The sequence below is a fragment of the Podarcis melisellensis genome (genome assembly GCF_964234715.1).
Source record: "Podarcis melisellensis genome assembly, chromosome: 3".
In the NCBI taxonomy this organism is placed as follows: Eukaryota; Metazoa; Chordata; class Lepidosauria; order Squamata; family Lacertidae; genus Podarcis; species Podarcis melisellensis.
The window spans coordinates 66,302,340-66,319,402 of NC_138530.1; the positions used below are offsets into that span (position 1 = coordinate 66,302,340).

General features: G+C 40.8%; 1 protein-coding gene across 1 annotated transcript in view; it reads left to right on the plus strand.

Annotated features, from left to right (window-relative positions):
- Window positions 1–17,063, plus strand: part of TRDN (triadin) — a 167,925-nt gene that overhangs the window by 100,570 nt on the left and 50,292 nt on the right. The window lies entirely within an intron of this gene.

Consider the following 17,063-nt stretch of genomic DNA (forward strand, 5'->3'; position numbering starts at 1 on the left):
CAGTTGAAGATTTCTATTAGGAGAGTGACATATGCAGGCAGTTCTTTAGATGAAATAATGAGCATAAAAGCCAAGTCCTACGTAATAATAACTATGAGCACAATACCAACCAACATACTTAGCTACCTAATGAACAGAAGGAAATAGATGTGAATGTTTGTGCTCACAGATTTAAAAGGTAAAGGTAAAGGACCCCTGGACAGTTAAGTCCAGTCAAAGGCAACTTTGGGGTGTGACAGCTTTCTGGGTCCTGTGGCCAGCATGACTAAACTGCTTCTGGCACAACAGAACACCGTGACGCAAGCCAGAGTGCACAGAAAAGCTGTTTACCTTCATTCTGCAGCAGTACCTATTTATCTAGTTGCACTGGTGTGCTTTCGAACTGCTAGGTTGACAGAAGCTGGGACAGAGCAACAGGAATTCACCCCATTATGCGGATTCGAACTGCCAATCTTCCAATCAGCAAGGCCAAGAGGCTCGTTGGTTTAGACCACAGCACCACCCGCTCCCTTTGCTCACCTTAGCTGCTCACAGATTCATGCTGCTTTAAACATGTTAAACTTTTTTAGCTACAAGGACATCCGCAAACATCCAGCAACATTTCATATAGATGCAAGCTTTTGCATGTGCATCTTCTTGTGGCACAGTAGCTTCATTCATAAAAGGGTGCTGTGCATAATGCCCATTGCTGGATCCAGCAGCTGGGGCTGGTGATTAAGATCTGTGCACTTAGTACTGAGCACTGCCAGTCTCAACTGTGCTGATCGCCTTGGGAGCACTGGGAGGAACTGGCAGAGGCTATATCTCCCTCCCATATACTCAGAATACTTGCATTTGGTTAAATTGTTCCATCCTACCCACCAGCTGTGCTGATAGTTCCTGGAGATCATTTCATTTTAATTTTATTATTAAGAGCCCAAGGAGATGCCGTAAATACTGAATACAGTGGTACCTCGGGTTACATACGCTTCAGGTTACAGACTCTTCAGGTTACTGGCTCCGCTAATCCAGAAATAGTACCTCGGTTTAAGAACTTTGCTTCAGGATGGGAACAGAAATCGCGCGGCGGCGACGGGGCAGCAGCGGGAGGCCCCATTAGCTAAAGTGGTGCTTCAGGTTAAGAACAGTTTCAGGTTAAGAAATGACCTGAAGAACGAATTAAGTACGTAACCAGAGGCACCACTGTAAAGCCATTTAGCTCAATATTACGGGATACTGACTGGTTTTGGCTCTCCAGGGTTTTAGACATCAGGCTTTCTCTGCCCTGCCAGGTTCTGCTTGTGAAACATCTGCTCTTAGTTTTGACACTGCTGTAGTTTAGACCCATTGAAATGTTTTTATCATTGAAGATGACTTGAGTTTTGCCTTTGCTGTTCAGCAGTCAACTCGAAAACCACATAAGCCCCACACTGTTTGGTTCTGTGATACTTAAATAATAACATTTTGGTGTTAGGCAGTGAGGTTGATGGTCCATTGTCTTAAGTGAGTGAAATGGGTGTCTAGCCTTCATGTCAGTTTGTCAGTGGATGTATTAGCCTAGTATGGTTGTTTTTGGAGGTAAACTGGTGTTACCTACCTTGAGTGAGTTCCCAAAGCAAAGGTTTCATAGTCTAATTCAATTTATGTGTGTAAAAAGTCATCTCAGGACTGGATCTAAATCTCCCCAAAGTAGATGTTCTCAGCTAAGATAAAACCTTAGGCAGCACTGCATCAGTTGGCCCTTCTGCTGCCTCAGGATGTTGTAATGGCCACCAACTCGGATGATTGTGGAAGAGATTCAGATACATTCAGGAAGAATAAGGCTATGAACAGCCACTAGCTACTATTAATCTCCAGTACTGTATTAGAAGCAGCATGCCTCCGAAAAGCAGTTGCTGGGCAACACAAGCAGGCAGTGGCATAGCGTGGGTTGTCAGCACCCGGGGCAAGGCAAGTAATTTGCACCCCCTAACCCATGGATTTGCGCCCCCTAACCCGTGGATTTGCGCCCCCTAACCCTAACCCCCAGATGTTGCGCCCGGTGCGGCCGCCCCCCCCCTGCACCCCCCACACTACGCCACTGCAAGCAGGGCAGTTTTAGTATGTTCATGTACTGATTGTGGACTTCTTATAGACAACTGGTTGGCCACTGTGGTAACAGGAAGATGAACTAAATAGGCCCCTGGTCTGAACCAGCAGAGTTCTTGCATTCTTAAGAACTTCCTTGTTCAATGCAGAATTGGAGTCAGCCTCCTCTGTGTATCCCCCCCCCCCAAAATGCACAGAGCTACCTTCAGTATTGCAATAAATGGGGAAGCCATTCATACCTGTGGCAGCTGATCTCTTATGGAGATTTGGGGAGCGTCTACACAAATTCATTCCTAGTCATTACAATATGTTGATATAAGCTCATGCTCATTGCACAAAGAAGAATGTTATTGAAAGTGCATTTTAAATTCCAGAAGGCAAAAAATTTAATTGAGAAACGGCTTTTGTAACATTATGTAAATGTCATATGTAGATATTATAGTATAATATAATTTATAACAATATGGCTACTAGGCATATATAAAAATTGGTTTGCCTATGTGGAACTGAAGCTCTTTTTTTCCACACCAGTCCAAAATCGTGACAAATTAATTCAGCCTCTCCATAGCTACTAAGCCTATGGCTGTGATTTACAAGCAAAAAAACTAAAATTAAAAATGACAGTGTGCTTGCACTTAAGCAATAATAAGCTTCAGTATTAGACATGATTTACCCAGATTTAAGTTTCATTAAGCGGGGGAAGTATATTTATTTACATGCAAAGGAGTTTAGCACTGTGAGCTGTTAGTTCTTCCATTTATTTGGAGTTTTAACTCAACAAAGGCTCAGGCCTCTCAAAATGTAGTATTTGAAAACCTTGCAGCTATATGTTACCTGGATCATTTAAAATACATTAGCACTAAAAACAAATGCCACTGAAACCATTGCTACAGCCATTCAACCCTTATCGAGCTAAAAATCATAAAGGCTGTCGTTGAAATCTAGAAACAGAACTCTCTCCTAACCTTACAGAATTGTCCAAAAAGACTTCCTGGGTAACAGTGACAGCCACCATCTATTTTCTCTAACAGTACCTGAGTTAGTGATGCCACATTATGACAGAGCGTTATTGCATCTGAAGCATTCTGGAGGCAGTGGTGGACTTGGGGGTCTCGAATTTCAGCAGCACCCTGTATGCTAAAATTTGGTGCCCCCCCACTCTGTTCTACAGTATTGTTGTGGCACCCCTTGCAGCACATTGCCCAGTGCGACGGAACCAGTTGTGCTACACTGAAACTGCCTCTGCTGGGAAAATATGACAGCCTGCCTGGCTGCCGATTGCAGCAGTTTGAAGTGGTTCTTCAAAACAATCCCATTTCCTTCCAGACGTTTTATCCATCACTGAATCTCCCAAATTTGCTAGAAATGTTTCCAGTGAACCATTTCAGTCTGGCCTATGCAAAATCACTTGGTACAGAGATCCTCCCTCCTCATGATTTAAATATCTTTGAAAAGTATACCAGGGATTATAATGCTTACTTACTAAACTGCATTCATCAAACTGCTGACTTTGGAACAGCCTCACTAGGGAACCATGCAAAGGCCACAACTTGGTCTCTTAATTCCAACAGTTGTACCCACATATGAATTAGTTGTGAATCATCCCTTTGGATTGCCTTTCTAAATGCACACTCACATCAATAAATAGTAATGTTTTCATTGAGACTTACTAGAAATATTATACTGGGAATAATGTAAGTCTAGCAGCAAGAAGCAAAACACTGTGGTGCCATAAATAATAAGAGTTCTTAACAAAAGTGACATGGAGAATGCATTTTACTGTAATCCATACAAATAGCAGTCAATGAATTGAATACAGAAAACAGCTATATTAAATGCAAGTGCTACTATCTAGCTGTTTCAGCTACATGATCTAACCAATGCACACATCTATGTGCTTCTGAAAGGCACAAGTCTGAAAAAGGAATAATAGGCCCTTGCTCAAAGTGAAAGACCTTGGCTGGATCTAGACATGTCTTTAAAAAAAAATGTTACAGGAAGATACGTCATAAAGCTCATAATGTAAAATCCCATAGGCTATTTTTGACTGCTCCACAGCGCTATCTGGTGTCACAAGTTTCTAATTCAGTTATAACAATATATGTTAATTAACTGAGTGTGGCTCCTTCCCTTGGTTCTCCCGTGAGGCTGTGGCAGATTGGCAACTGGAAAATCTGAACGAAGGTAGTGGGATAAAAATACCATTAAATAGGTACCCAAAATTCAAACGTTACTTCTGTGTGTTCTGTGAAAGCAGCAACAGAGAAATCCCAGACACCTTTAATCAGAAGTAGGCACAACTTTCCTCATGGAGCCTTACTCCTTAGTACATGTGTTCAGGATTACTTGCCTATAATGGCATGAGTTTTCATAGTTAATTAGATGTAGAAGTGGTGTATTAGTTTGTATCTCTAATCTGCTTTACAATTTTTTTTTCCAAATGAGTACTTAGAAAATGTACCTTTCCAATTCTGTACTGCCTTTTTAAAATGGATCATCACAATCAACATTTCACAATTTATTGTATTTTAGACTGCATATTATGTAAGAATGCAGTTTTCCCCCTTCATATTCCACTTGAAGAGAATTATGCAATACGAAGTAAAAGTATTCATCTGTCTAGTTACTAACAGTTTATGACTCACTTTCCAAAAGAATCTGCCAAAACACGATATAAGCCACCCCTACAGATCTGTGTTTTTCTTAATTTAATAAACTGTAGTATTAATATACATATATATTCTAGGTACACATGCTGCATATATGTCACACTTTAAATAAATTCTCTCTGTTTGTTGATTTGATACACCAATAATTCTTGCCACATTTACCCTTCAGATAATGCAGCACAAACTGCACTTTTTAATGTGTGGTCATAGCAACTAGGTCTCATTTCCTGAGATGGTTTGTGGGATTCTTTTAGATAAATTGTTGGTTTTTATTTGCAGCATTTTGCTAAAAACAAAGGTACGCAATCTGTCAAACACAGAAGTATAAACGCTGCTTCTGACAGGAATTTCACCTTAGAAGCTCATTAAAACTTCTTCAGTGCTTGTCCTATTCTGGTGCATGCCCCTCGGAGGGCAACACTGCTAAATAATTATTTGTTTACATCCCTTTGGTTGTGCACCAGTTCAAAACCAGAGGTCATTGTTTTCTCAATGATTTGAATACAAAGATATTCTCTCTCTCTCTCTCTCTCTCTCTCTCTCTCTCTCTCTCTCTCTCTCTCTCTCTCCATTGGTTATCAATACTTCACCCCACTGTCCCAACATTCTGTTGTGCTTATATGACTAAGACCTGGGGAATTTGACATCTCCTGGTGTATATATTAGAAAGGCAGACAGAGATGAAAGAACTACTAATCGTAAGAGTGGGGGACATGGTAATCAGGAGGTAAGATGTGACCCAGTCAAGGTGGAAGGATTATATAAGGATAACAAAGTAGCCAGAGTGCAGCATCTTAGTTGGAATAAGGTTTGTCTGTTTGTTAGGCCATTGTCCAAATTCTAATTGTGTCGTGGCCTGTGGCTTTTCGCAACAGTTGCTAAGTATTTGTTGGGACTGATACTGTGTGTATGTGTTTAATGGCTGATATACAATCAACTCTCAACTTGCATGGGGGTTAAAGCCAAAACTGTATATAGTCAAAACAGACCTTCTCGGAACCTCCGATTGCTCATACCAGTGCCACTGAATACTCTCCATGCACCGCCAGATACTCTCCCAAGGTGAGTGCAATGGATGGTTGCATCCCCTTCGCAGATGCCAACCCACTTATTATTATCATTATTATATTTATTATTAGCCAAGCACGTAAAGCTGAATTCAAGTTGTGAGTCTGTGGTACATATTTTGGAATATATATTTCTTGTGTTTAACAGTTTTTATTTATTTATCATGGGTTGTTGAAACGATTTTGCCAAAGGAAAGAAACTTTGCCCGTTAAATCAGCACATATTATCCGGTGCAGTCAACTCATGCTGGTAAATCAATTTGGGGGTCTGTGGAGAAGATCAAACCTAATTATGGAGGCTGGGGAGAAGGCCAAGGGCATGGTCTCAGACACATGCACATTGATTTGTCCCCATTGAGTCATCTGCACACAACTTATATAAAGAAGAGTTAGGAATATAGGAACGTAGAAAGCTGCTTTAAACTGAGCCTAATGAGACCATTGGCCCACCTTGCCCAATACTGTCTACACTCTATTTCTACATCTGATTCAGATGGGGGGGAATTAGAGCCCACATATTAATAATATCTCAGCCCCCAAATCCCTTAGTGACAGAACCAGTGGCTTCATCCTCTTCTTCATCATCTTATTTTTATTATTAACATTGTCACTTAAATTTCTATACCGCCCTTCATCTGAAGATCACAGGGTGGTTTACAATATAAAAGCACAAAAATAGCATATAGATGTTAAGTAGCATAGGGAATAAGATTGAATCAAGGCAGTCTCAGTAGCAAGGCTATGGGGAGAAGCACACTAGCTCCTCTCCCCTTTGTCATCATTTCAGTTGCCTTTCAGTTGCCCTAAACGGCCTCAGCCCAGTATACCTGAAGGAGCATCTCCACCCCCATCGTTCTGCCCAGACGCTGAGGTCCAGCGCCAAGGGCCTTCTGGTGGTTCCCTCACTGCAAGAAGCAAAGCTACAGGGAACCAGGCAGAGGGCCTTCTCGGTAGTGGCGCCCGCCCTGTGGAACGCCCTCCCATCAGATATCAAAAAGATAAACAACTACCTGACATTTTTTACTCTTTGTTGGAAGCCACCCAGAGTGGCTGAGTAGACCCAGCCAGATGGGCAGGGTACAATTATTATTATTATTATTATTATTATTATTATTATTATTAACTTTTGGAGGGTGGCTGTCTGAAGTAGGGAGCTTATTGCATTTGTGGAGGCTCCTGTAAGTTTTCCAGAGTTCTAAAATATTCAGGTAGCCTCCCTGGATGCAAAAGGAGCTAGTAGGGGTGTTAGAAGGCCGTGATTTCTGTTCCAACATGTATTTGTCAGCACTGTTTCCATTCTTTTGCAGTTTGGTTTCTGTCAAATTATACATCAAATAATAATCTGCCAAATACTTTCTGTCATGCTGTCATGCTGTCGGCTATGCAACACACATTACATAATTTACACTTATTTAAATAAAAATATAAATATACAATTAAATATAAAGGAAACGTCTAAACAATGTATAAAACCCCCATTAAGTATGCATCATTTGTGAACTTCTAAAAGCCAGCGATGTGAACAAACCAATCGTATTTGCTCAGTTGATTCCCGTTTCTGATCACAGATGAACCTGGAAACTTCAGGAATTTCTGCTTAATTTTCCATTTTTGTTGGAATTGTCCTACATCCTTATGATCTTGCACGCTCATCTCCACTGGCTTCCTCATGTGTTTAAGTTACTTTTATAGGTAATGCCTCAAGTCTTTAAATAGTGTGTTCATTCTCTCTGTGTTACACCCACTAATTTCAGTGAGGCTTACTCATGAGTAAGTGTGTGTAGGTGTGCAGCCTATGTGCTTTATTGTGAGGATGAGAGAGAATGAATGAATGAATGAATGAATGAATATGGAACTGATGAAAAATATATCACTTCCATGCACAAATATCTACCGATTTCCCAGTTGTTTTCTTTTTTTTTTAATCCCTCATATAGCATTTTGCAGGCAGGCAGGCAGAACCTGATAATAAAATAATAAAAATGCAGCTTGCTGAAAGGAGGACCTCCTTCAGTTCAACATCTGTGCTAAAGAAAAAAACTAAAGGAAGGCGATGCTGTGTCTCTTTGTGAAGACTTTTTACCCTAATGCCTCCCTTGGCAGGAGTTCTCTTTAATATTGATTGTGCACTATTATCAAAGCAAAAACTAGCAGTAACCGAAGCCTGTGTGATGGAAGGAATGGAGGAGGTTTAGAATTTCCAGGGCACAAACACAGGAGTGTGTTGGACTTGGAATACTAGATAGGGGTCAAAGGAGGTAAAGAGCGAAGTGGGGAGACTCTGCTGGGGGAACAGATGGGGAAATAAGCAGGAAAGAGCTTTCATATAAGTGAGGGGAGGAAAGCATAAGTTGTTACAGACTAGCTTTGAGAAGGCAGAGACATCTACAGACAGAAAATCTATGAAAGGAAAGAGATGGCGCTCAGTTAGAAAATACTGATTTCTTTCCTAGGGTTGAGATATGTGAAGACAGGAGTCAATTATAACAGCTTTCTTGCTCCTCTTCTGCTATCTGCCCTGCCAAATTTCACATATGCTGGTTGCTTCTATGAGTTCTTGCATTTCATACATTAGCCATCTTTCCTTGGAAAATATAAGACTATTTTGACAGGCAGTCACCTAAAATATTATTTTTTTTAAGAAAAGAAAATGGTTTGCCAACACCCTTTCAAAACCTCTCTGTATACAGCCTTCTGGTTTTCTGTATTTAAAGGTCACTGTTTTGCAGGCTCATTAAAAGGTTCCTCTAATTGCCAAATACATATTTAGATTTCTGCCAATTCAGAAATAGGGCTCTTTCATCCATGGTGCATCACTGAACCAAATCCCTCTAAATGCGAGACGTATTTGCATTCATATTTACTCTATTCCAGTCTTCGTTCTATTCGCTCTCATTTCCTGCAGTGTAAACTAACACTGAATGTTTCACTCTTCAACACAAAATGAACCCGAGGATTGTTAATTAGCTTTTTAAAATGTTCGTGTAGATAAAACACATTAATCCTCTGACCTTCAATAATGCAAAAACATGGTGCTAATTGGTCTGGAGGAAACACACAGCGATCACAACACCAGACAATTCTGTTGTTGACTTGGAAGCCTTGTTTAAACAAACATAACCGGCAAAACAAATATCTGGCACAACCCTATTTGAAAATCCACATAGACCAGCCTTCTACTGCTCTGGGCATGGCGTGATAGTTGCACAGGCCTGTCTAGATGGCAGATTGTTTCACAGCTGTTGGAGTGTTAAGTGACTGTCAAAAGCCCGAATCTTTGATTGAGTAGACTTGTCCTCTGTTGCTTCAGAGGGCAGGGTTAGAACCAATAGGTGGAAATCACAGGCAAGCAGATTTGGGCTGAATATTGAAAGTAACTTCCTAATGGTAAGAGCTGCCTGACAGTGGAACATACTGCCTTGGGAGATGGTGGGCTTTCCTTCACTCTAGACAGCCATCTGTCTGGGATGCAGTAGTTGCAACCTGCATTATAAATCCTGTTGTGAACATGAGGTTGGACTACATGAGCTCAAAGATCTCTTCCATCTTCTTAAATGAGTTCTTTCTAGTCATATTACAAGAGAACACCAAAACAAATGGATAACAGTTTGGTCTGGGACTGTTTTAAAGCCCCAGTGTTGAACTTTAAAATTCTAAAGAAAAAAAATATAACAACAATAACAACCACAACTAGGGTGCATTCACTAACATGAGCTGTAGCCTGAAGTGGTGTGGTCCAAGGATGGCTTTATCACATGGTGAACAGTTTACATAGCTTAGGCCTAACAAGTCCTATGACCTGGAGATACGTGGCTATCATTGGCTATATCTGGATCAACCGTATTGCCATCTGAGCACAGAACAGGCTTCAGAGACAAGCCTGTGTTTGCATTCCCTGCTGCCTTTTTGCATAGCATGACAGCAGGCATATTGTCATCAATACTGTGATGTTGAAATGCCAATCTCTGCAGCTTTCAAAAGGGCACCGATACATGGGAAATGAGGAGAAAAGGCCAAGCCATTCTCTCGCAAGTTGGCCTTTGTTACTCTGCTTTATAGACACATTAAAAAAAGTCCTGTGACAATTTTTAAACTTCTTGATGTTTTGAGGAGAAAGGACCTCTTTAAAGTCTCATGTAACTTTCGTTATGTTAATAGATTTGATTTTGTTCACAAAAGAAATGTTGGTGACCCCTTGTGGCTAAATATCCATTACTCTCTTTTGGGCTTTTCTATTTGCCTATGTTATTGCTTTCTTCCTATTAAATATCACTATATTCCAAAGCAAGTGGTTTATGAGGAAGGGAGATCAAAGAGTTCAGTTGATGATTAGGGATATCTTATAGTGCTCAGCATGAAATGGAGACTGGGTTAAGTCCTCTGCGGTATTTGAAGATTTGAGATAACAAATAACAACAAAAGGCATAATTTTTTATTTTGGCTATCTGGGTTTAGTGATGCTCTTACCTTTTGAGTTTTAGCTTGTGGACTGCTGACTGATTCATCCTTACTTCACAACTAGCCCTTAGCACTATTATCATCTCCATTCCTTCACACTTCTTCCCCTGCACCTGCAAAGCTTTCTTCATTTGATGTTTTCTGGCATTGTCTAGCTTTTGCTCCTTTCTGCTTTCAGATATAGGAATGCAATATACACACACACACACACACACACACACACGTCACAACAAAATACTAGTGTTTCTCTCTCTCTCTCTCTCTCTCTCTCACACACACACACACACACACACACACCACCTCTCAGTGGAAATTGGTACCTAGGTGATGACCCACATAATTTTTTGGTTGCAAATATTTAGAAGCAAGTTACTAACTTCGGACAAAACTACCAAATCTTATCAAGGACTACAAAGAGTTAACCATACCATTTCCAGACTCTGGTAAGTCCTGCTGGACTGTACCACTTCAAACCTCAAGTTAGCATGCAAGTACTGATGGAACTTTCAAACATGTAAGTCAGTCCTCAGCAGCCTGAATCCCTACTGCTCAGCAAGAGATGAATCACACAATCCTTTTGAACTGTATAGCTCAGATCTGTGTCCCTGTACATTTGAATTTTCCAGAAGCTCTATTCATCCATATATGGACTCAAACTGGGTAGTAGGATGGGCACATTCCTATCCAGTTTGAGCCCCCACATATGCTTTTCTGTGCCTGAAAAGGACTAGAGAGGTCTTAAAAACTACTCATGCGTACCTTCAAGTAGGTAATGGGGAGGAATTATGTTTACTTTGCATTTTAATGTGCATTAATCCAAACCACAGGTGCAGAATTTGTGGTTCAAACCACAGTTCCGCCATTTTGTCCTATGTGAAATTTGTCCCTTTGAAGCTCTTGCATGTTAAGCCATGTACTGCTGAATTTGATAATGTCTCATCTTTGAGAGATCAATGGAAACAACACAAGTTGTTAGAGATAAATGAAAGGTATTCCATTGCATCATTAATTATGTGATTATTTCAATGTGTGCCCAGTTTTAGGCAGCTGGAATTGTAGTTCTCTTCCTTTTCATACAGCGCCACCCTCCATTTTTTTCTTTTTGATGACTTGGAGCTATTAAGTTCTATGAAGTGTTGTATAATGATTGGCTTAGCGGTATGTGCAGATGTTCTTGAAAATAATTGCAGTAAATATATGTGGTTGAGCACTTAAGAGAGTGCACTTCTAATTACCGGTATGTATGACACCCCTTTCTAAAATGGGCCAGTAGAAACCATTTTAGTCATACTTGCTCTTGTGTGAAAGTTCTGAAGTACACAGAAAATACACATTTTGGCAAATTATTGTGTACAATGTGACAGTATACTCCAAAATTGAGTTAAATAGGCACTAATGAACAAACAGTGATTTTAGATTAGCATTGAACTCCCCCCTGTTTGTGCATAGAGATGCACACAATCAGGAAATATGTGATAGGCAGGATCTGAAGAGCTAGTCTTGTGGCATAGAATGAACATCTTTCATAATGTTTTCCCCCCTGATCAAAGCATGTTTGTGGGTTTAATGAGACAGCTTGGGATATAATATACTGAAAACCATAATTATTGCATATTCTTCTTCTGTGATGGTTAATGGGCACAGCAAAGGCTGCACTACACTTTTAACAGAATTCTTAACGATTCTGCTGCAATGTCCTAGCAGAAAGCAATCATGCCCACTGCAAATATAAAAAAAATCAACAGGTATTTGTTCCCTGATATTCAAAAGAATATCAGACAGATCCTTTCTCCTGTTGCAAACTCAAACCTTCATTTAGTTTTGAAATTTTACAGATGTCAGAGAAGACCCTCAGCAGATGTACTCCTGTTGACTTTAATGAGACTTTGCCTGAGCAAGTGGCTTCTTTATATCCTTTTGTTACTTGGGGCAAGGTCTTACATTCAGCTCGTGTGGTGATAAAGCAACCCGCTGCTTGCTTTGAACTGTTAAGCAAGTGCATGACTTGGTAGGAGACGGTAAGACCTCAGTTTCAACTTACAAAGCAATAGTGGCAAATATCAAGTAGACTGTTGTTGTTGTTGGCATTGGGAGACAATGGAGGAGTGTGCCTCTGGCAGTGAGATCAAACTGTTGGAAGGTTGCAGCACCTGCTGTGGCTGTAGAGACCGATATGGGAGAGAGATGCTTGGTTGCAGCTGGGGCAGATGAAGGCATCCAGTTATGCTGCAGCAGATGCACCATGGTGTTTCTTCCCTCTGCTCGCCTCCCAACAGTCATTCCTCCTCTGATCTCTGCTATACATACACAGCCTGTCTGTCTCCAGGCACTGTGGTCATCTGCAAGAGATTCCCACAGGGCGGAGCTGATGTCTCCAGCCTTCATGTCATGTTGGCAGACATCTCTGTAATGCAAAGTTGGTCTGCCTATGGGCCTGGTGCCTGAAGCCAGCTCCCTGTAGAGCACATTCTCAGGAATCTTGGACATCGTGGTCATGACCAAGCTAGCAGAGACGTCGCTAAGACAGGAGTATGAACATCTTGGGAATGTGGGCTTGGGAGAGCACATCCTTATTTGAAAAAGCATCCTGCCTAAAATCTTCCGGGCATTGAGGTGTCACTCCTGACACTTGTAAGTTGCCCACAAATCACTTCCATAAAGTGTGCTCAACATGCCAGCCTGGTAGATCTTCATCTTGTTATTGAACATTAGCATCTCATTCTCCCATACCATTTCAGAGAGGTGAGCCATTGCTGTTGCTGTCTTGCCAATACACTTGCCCAGCTCAGCATCGAATAGATAATACATTATGGGAATTCAGTCCTCATCTTCTTGACTGTAGATTGTGTAGTTTTAGGGTTCTACATGCAACACTAGTATACAAGGATCCATTTGTGTAACTGTTGGAGTAACGGGAAGTAATACTCATTCCTTTTTAGTTAAAGATTTTCTAAGCTAAGCAGCAGTAAACACTGCAAAATAGAAACACAGGTCAGTTGTCACATAACAGATAGTTTCTTTCATAAAATATTTGAATGAAATGGTTTTCTATTTGCTCATATTGCTTTGAGTCATATGCAATAGCTTTCTGGATATTGCTATGTTTTATTAATTAACACATATAAAATTAATACAAAAATTAACAAGGCAAAAATCAAAGTAACCCACTACAATTTTAAAAAGTAATCAGATATATTTCTAATCTTATTTTTTTCTAATGTTCTAGGCAAACATTTTTACGTAGCCATGATGTGTTGAGTATCCTTATTGTTGATTAAAAATGGAGGTTCTGTAAATGAATACAGAGACCCCATCTGCACTGTATATTTAGAGTGGTATTATACCAGTTTAAACAGCCATGACTTCCCCCAAAGAATCCTGGGAACTGTTATTTGTTAAGGGCACTGAAAGTTCTTAGGAAGCCACTACTATCCTCAAACAAATGCAGGCCAATAGCAGCTTCTCCATCACAATTTATCCAGTCAATCTGCATCTAATTGGAAAACAAATGCTTAGATCAAGATCCTTTCTTATGGTCCATCTTATGGTGCACTTCTGGAGCTTCTGCACAAGTGGGGTTTCCCAGTAACTGCAGGGCAGTTTCCAGGGCAGAAAGAGAGATGCATCTAGTGCTACATCTTCCATTACAGGGAATAGGATAGCCTAAGTATACAGGAGTGCTTGTGAATTGCAGCAAATCACTGCAATCACATTGAAAATATACACTTGTAATTATATGTTAAAATGTATAGCTTGCTGTATATCTGAGCTCTAAACAGACAGTTTTAGATTGGATTTGCCTGAAAAATATTCAATTAAAATCCAGCTGAAAACAAAATAACTGTAACCAGGCCTCTTCCCAACCAACCACCACCACAATAACCCTAAATGTATGTTTGATAACCTTGATTTCATCCCAACAACATAATCTCAAATATAAACAAGTTCTTCTTATCAGGCTTTTCAAATACACTCAGACATGGATGTAGAGTTTTGCTGTATAGTTGATAACAGTTGCTTTGGAAATGTAATGGCTTTGATTTAATTTTAGTTCATTCTTGACTTTGGCCAGATAGATATCTAGCTTTTAGATCGCTGGATAGAAATAAAATACATTGCTCAGCAACAAATATATAAAGTCAGGCAAATCTGCTATTTAAGACTGGTCTATATGAAGAATGGTCTCTCATTGACTAAAATGTTCAGATGCTAAGCTATTTTTCAGACAACGTATGCCACCTGCTGCTGCTTTTATTTTAACACATTTGGACACTTTGCTCAGGGCAGCAAATGGAACGTTAAGTACCATCCATGCATGATGTATTGGTTTAAAAGCCCCCATTAATGTGTCAAATGTGCAGGAAATGATTTCACACATGTGGCTGACATACTGTACCTAGAAACCTTCTGCTTATCTAGTTTCTTGGAAGCACTTGGAAGTGGTTATGCTAGATTTATATAACCATGTAAGTGGAACCACTGATCGGTTTGTAGACGGTGAGCCGAAAGTCAGAAAGACTTCAGTCATTTCATTAGTAATTTATTTTTGCAGCAAGTCAGTAATAGCAGTAAGGCCAGAATCCTAAGCGCACTTCCAGTGGAGTAAGTTCTACTGGACAAAATGGAACTTCTCAGTAAGTATGCATACGATTGCACTGTATGGATTCGAAATATAAGGGGGAAATGATCCTTCCTTCCCTAGTGAAATATCTTGTATGGCGCCTCTTTATTTCTAGCATGTCTGGCATTCTGGCAGTAGGCTTCTGAATACCAGTGGCTGGAAAGCACAAAAGGGGGCAGTGCTGTTGTGCTCAGATCATGCTTGTGGGTTTCCCACAGGCATCTCATTGGCCACTGTGAGTAAAGGATACTGGACTATATGGGCAACTGGACTTATCCACTAGGCTCCTCTTATGTTCTTATGTTCCCAGTCCATTAGAGCACCTGAGCCTCTACAGCACAGTGGGTGTGCTGTGGACCCAGGGGCACATACAGCCCTCAGCCTGATTTCGTGTGAATGGCCAGGAGAGTTATTTATTTTTTTAAGCAAGAGCAAGGGAAGAGAGAAAAAGGAGTGTGAGAGACAGAAACAGAGAGCGAGAAAGCCGGGTGCACACTGTTCAGTTTCAGGTCAGTTTCAGGTTCAGTTTCAGGTCTGCCAAGCCCACAAATGACTTCAGTCCCACTCACAGCTGGAATGTTCCCACCCCCCAAAATATGGTGAGGAAATTCTCTTCCAGCTACCAAATGCCTGCACAAACAGAAATGTTTTTAACTTCCTCTTTAACATTTATGGCATGGACAGAGACAGATGCTCCTTACCAGGGAAGACATTCTGCAAGTGGGGAACCACCACCAAAATGGTCCTGACATGCATCAGTGCAACCAGGCAGCAGCCAGTTGAACCACCATCAACAGGCCCTCACCTACTGATCGTAAGACCTGAGATGGTCAATACTGGGGGATGTGCCCTTCTAGGTACAGGACTTTGTACATGAGTTCTGTCATGCATGGTTTTATTTACAATATACTGTATGTTGGATGGCAGAAGGTCCTTGGCATGAACACCAACAGACATTGCTCCCCATCAGATTTCCAAGGGAAACACCAATGCCTTAATATAGTGAGCAAGTCTTCTGTGTGTCTTTCAGACCCATTTCGAGGACTGCCAGACTATTAACCTCTTGCATACACCCCTTGATACAAACTTTCAACCAGGGGAGGGAAGAAGAAAGACATTTCCCTGTTTTTGCTCATCTTCTAGAAACATATTGAACAATTTAGTGTATCTGTCAACACTTTGGCCCAAGTCTGCATAATGAAAGAGAAGAAGAAGAAGAAGAGTTTGGATTTGATATTCCGCCTTTCACTCCCTTAAGGAGTCTCAAAGCGGCTAACATTCTCCTTTCCCTTCCTCCCCCACAACAAACACTCTGTGAGGTGAGTGGGGCTGAGAGACTTCAAAGAAGTGTGACTGGCCCAAGGTCACCCAGCAGCTGCATGTGGAGGAGCGGAGACGCGAACCCGGTTCCCCAGATTACGAGTCTACCGCTCTTAACCATAACACCACGAGTCATGGCCATGGCTATACTAAACAAAAGAAACATTATAGTGATAGCTGGAATGGAATGGAATGGTGTTGAGTTTAAGCCTCATCATAGTTACTTGGACAGTTGCCTTTCTATGAAATCTTAGATCAAGAGGTTGGAAATCTACCTGTGGCCTTCCACAGCCGGTTGAACTCCAATTTCCACCAACCTTAGCAAACATTGCCAATAGTCAGGGATGATGTGATCTGTAGTCCAGCAACATTTGAAGGGCCAAAGGTTTCTCATCCCTGTCCTAGATGGCCTAAGCTGGTCTGTCATTGTCCTAAATTGCACACTCTCCAAAACATTTTTGTGAAGGCTTGGCAACATAAACCTGGGATTCACACTCACTCAAGATTCAGTTAAAAAAAAAATATGTTCCAAGTGTCTATTTTCTGAAAAATAGCAGTATCGCATAACAGTTTCTTATAAACCACCTAGGGATATAGTTGTATGAAAGGCACAAAGGGGGGGCTTTAGTTTTTATCACCCTGTGTGTTGTTTAGATGTCATTTGCAGCTACTGTATTGCTGCTAGTTTACTTCAAAGGAATGTTGAACAAGGCCTGAGGTAAAATTGAGTGGCTTGTGTTGAAAGAAGGAGACTGAGCTTTTCTGTTTTCATATATATATATTCACACACACACACGGTTATAGACAGATCATGTTTGTCAAAATATTTGCTTGTTAAAATGAAGAAACAGAGTGTTTACC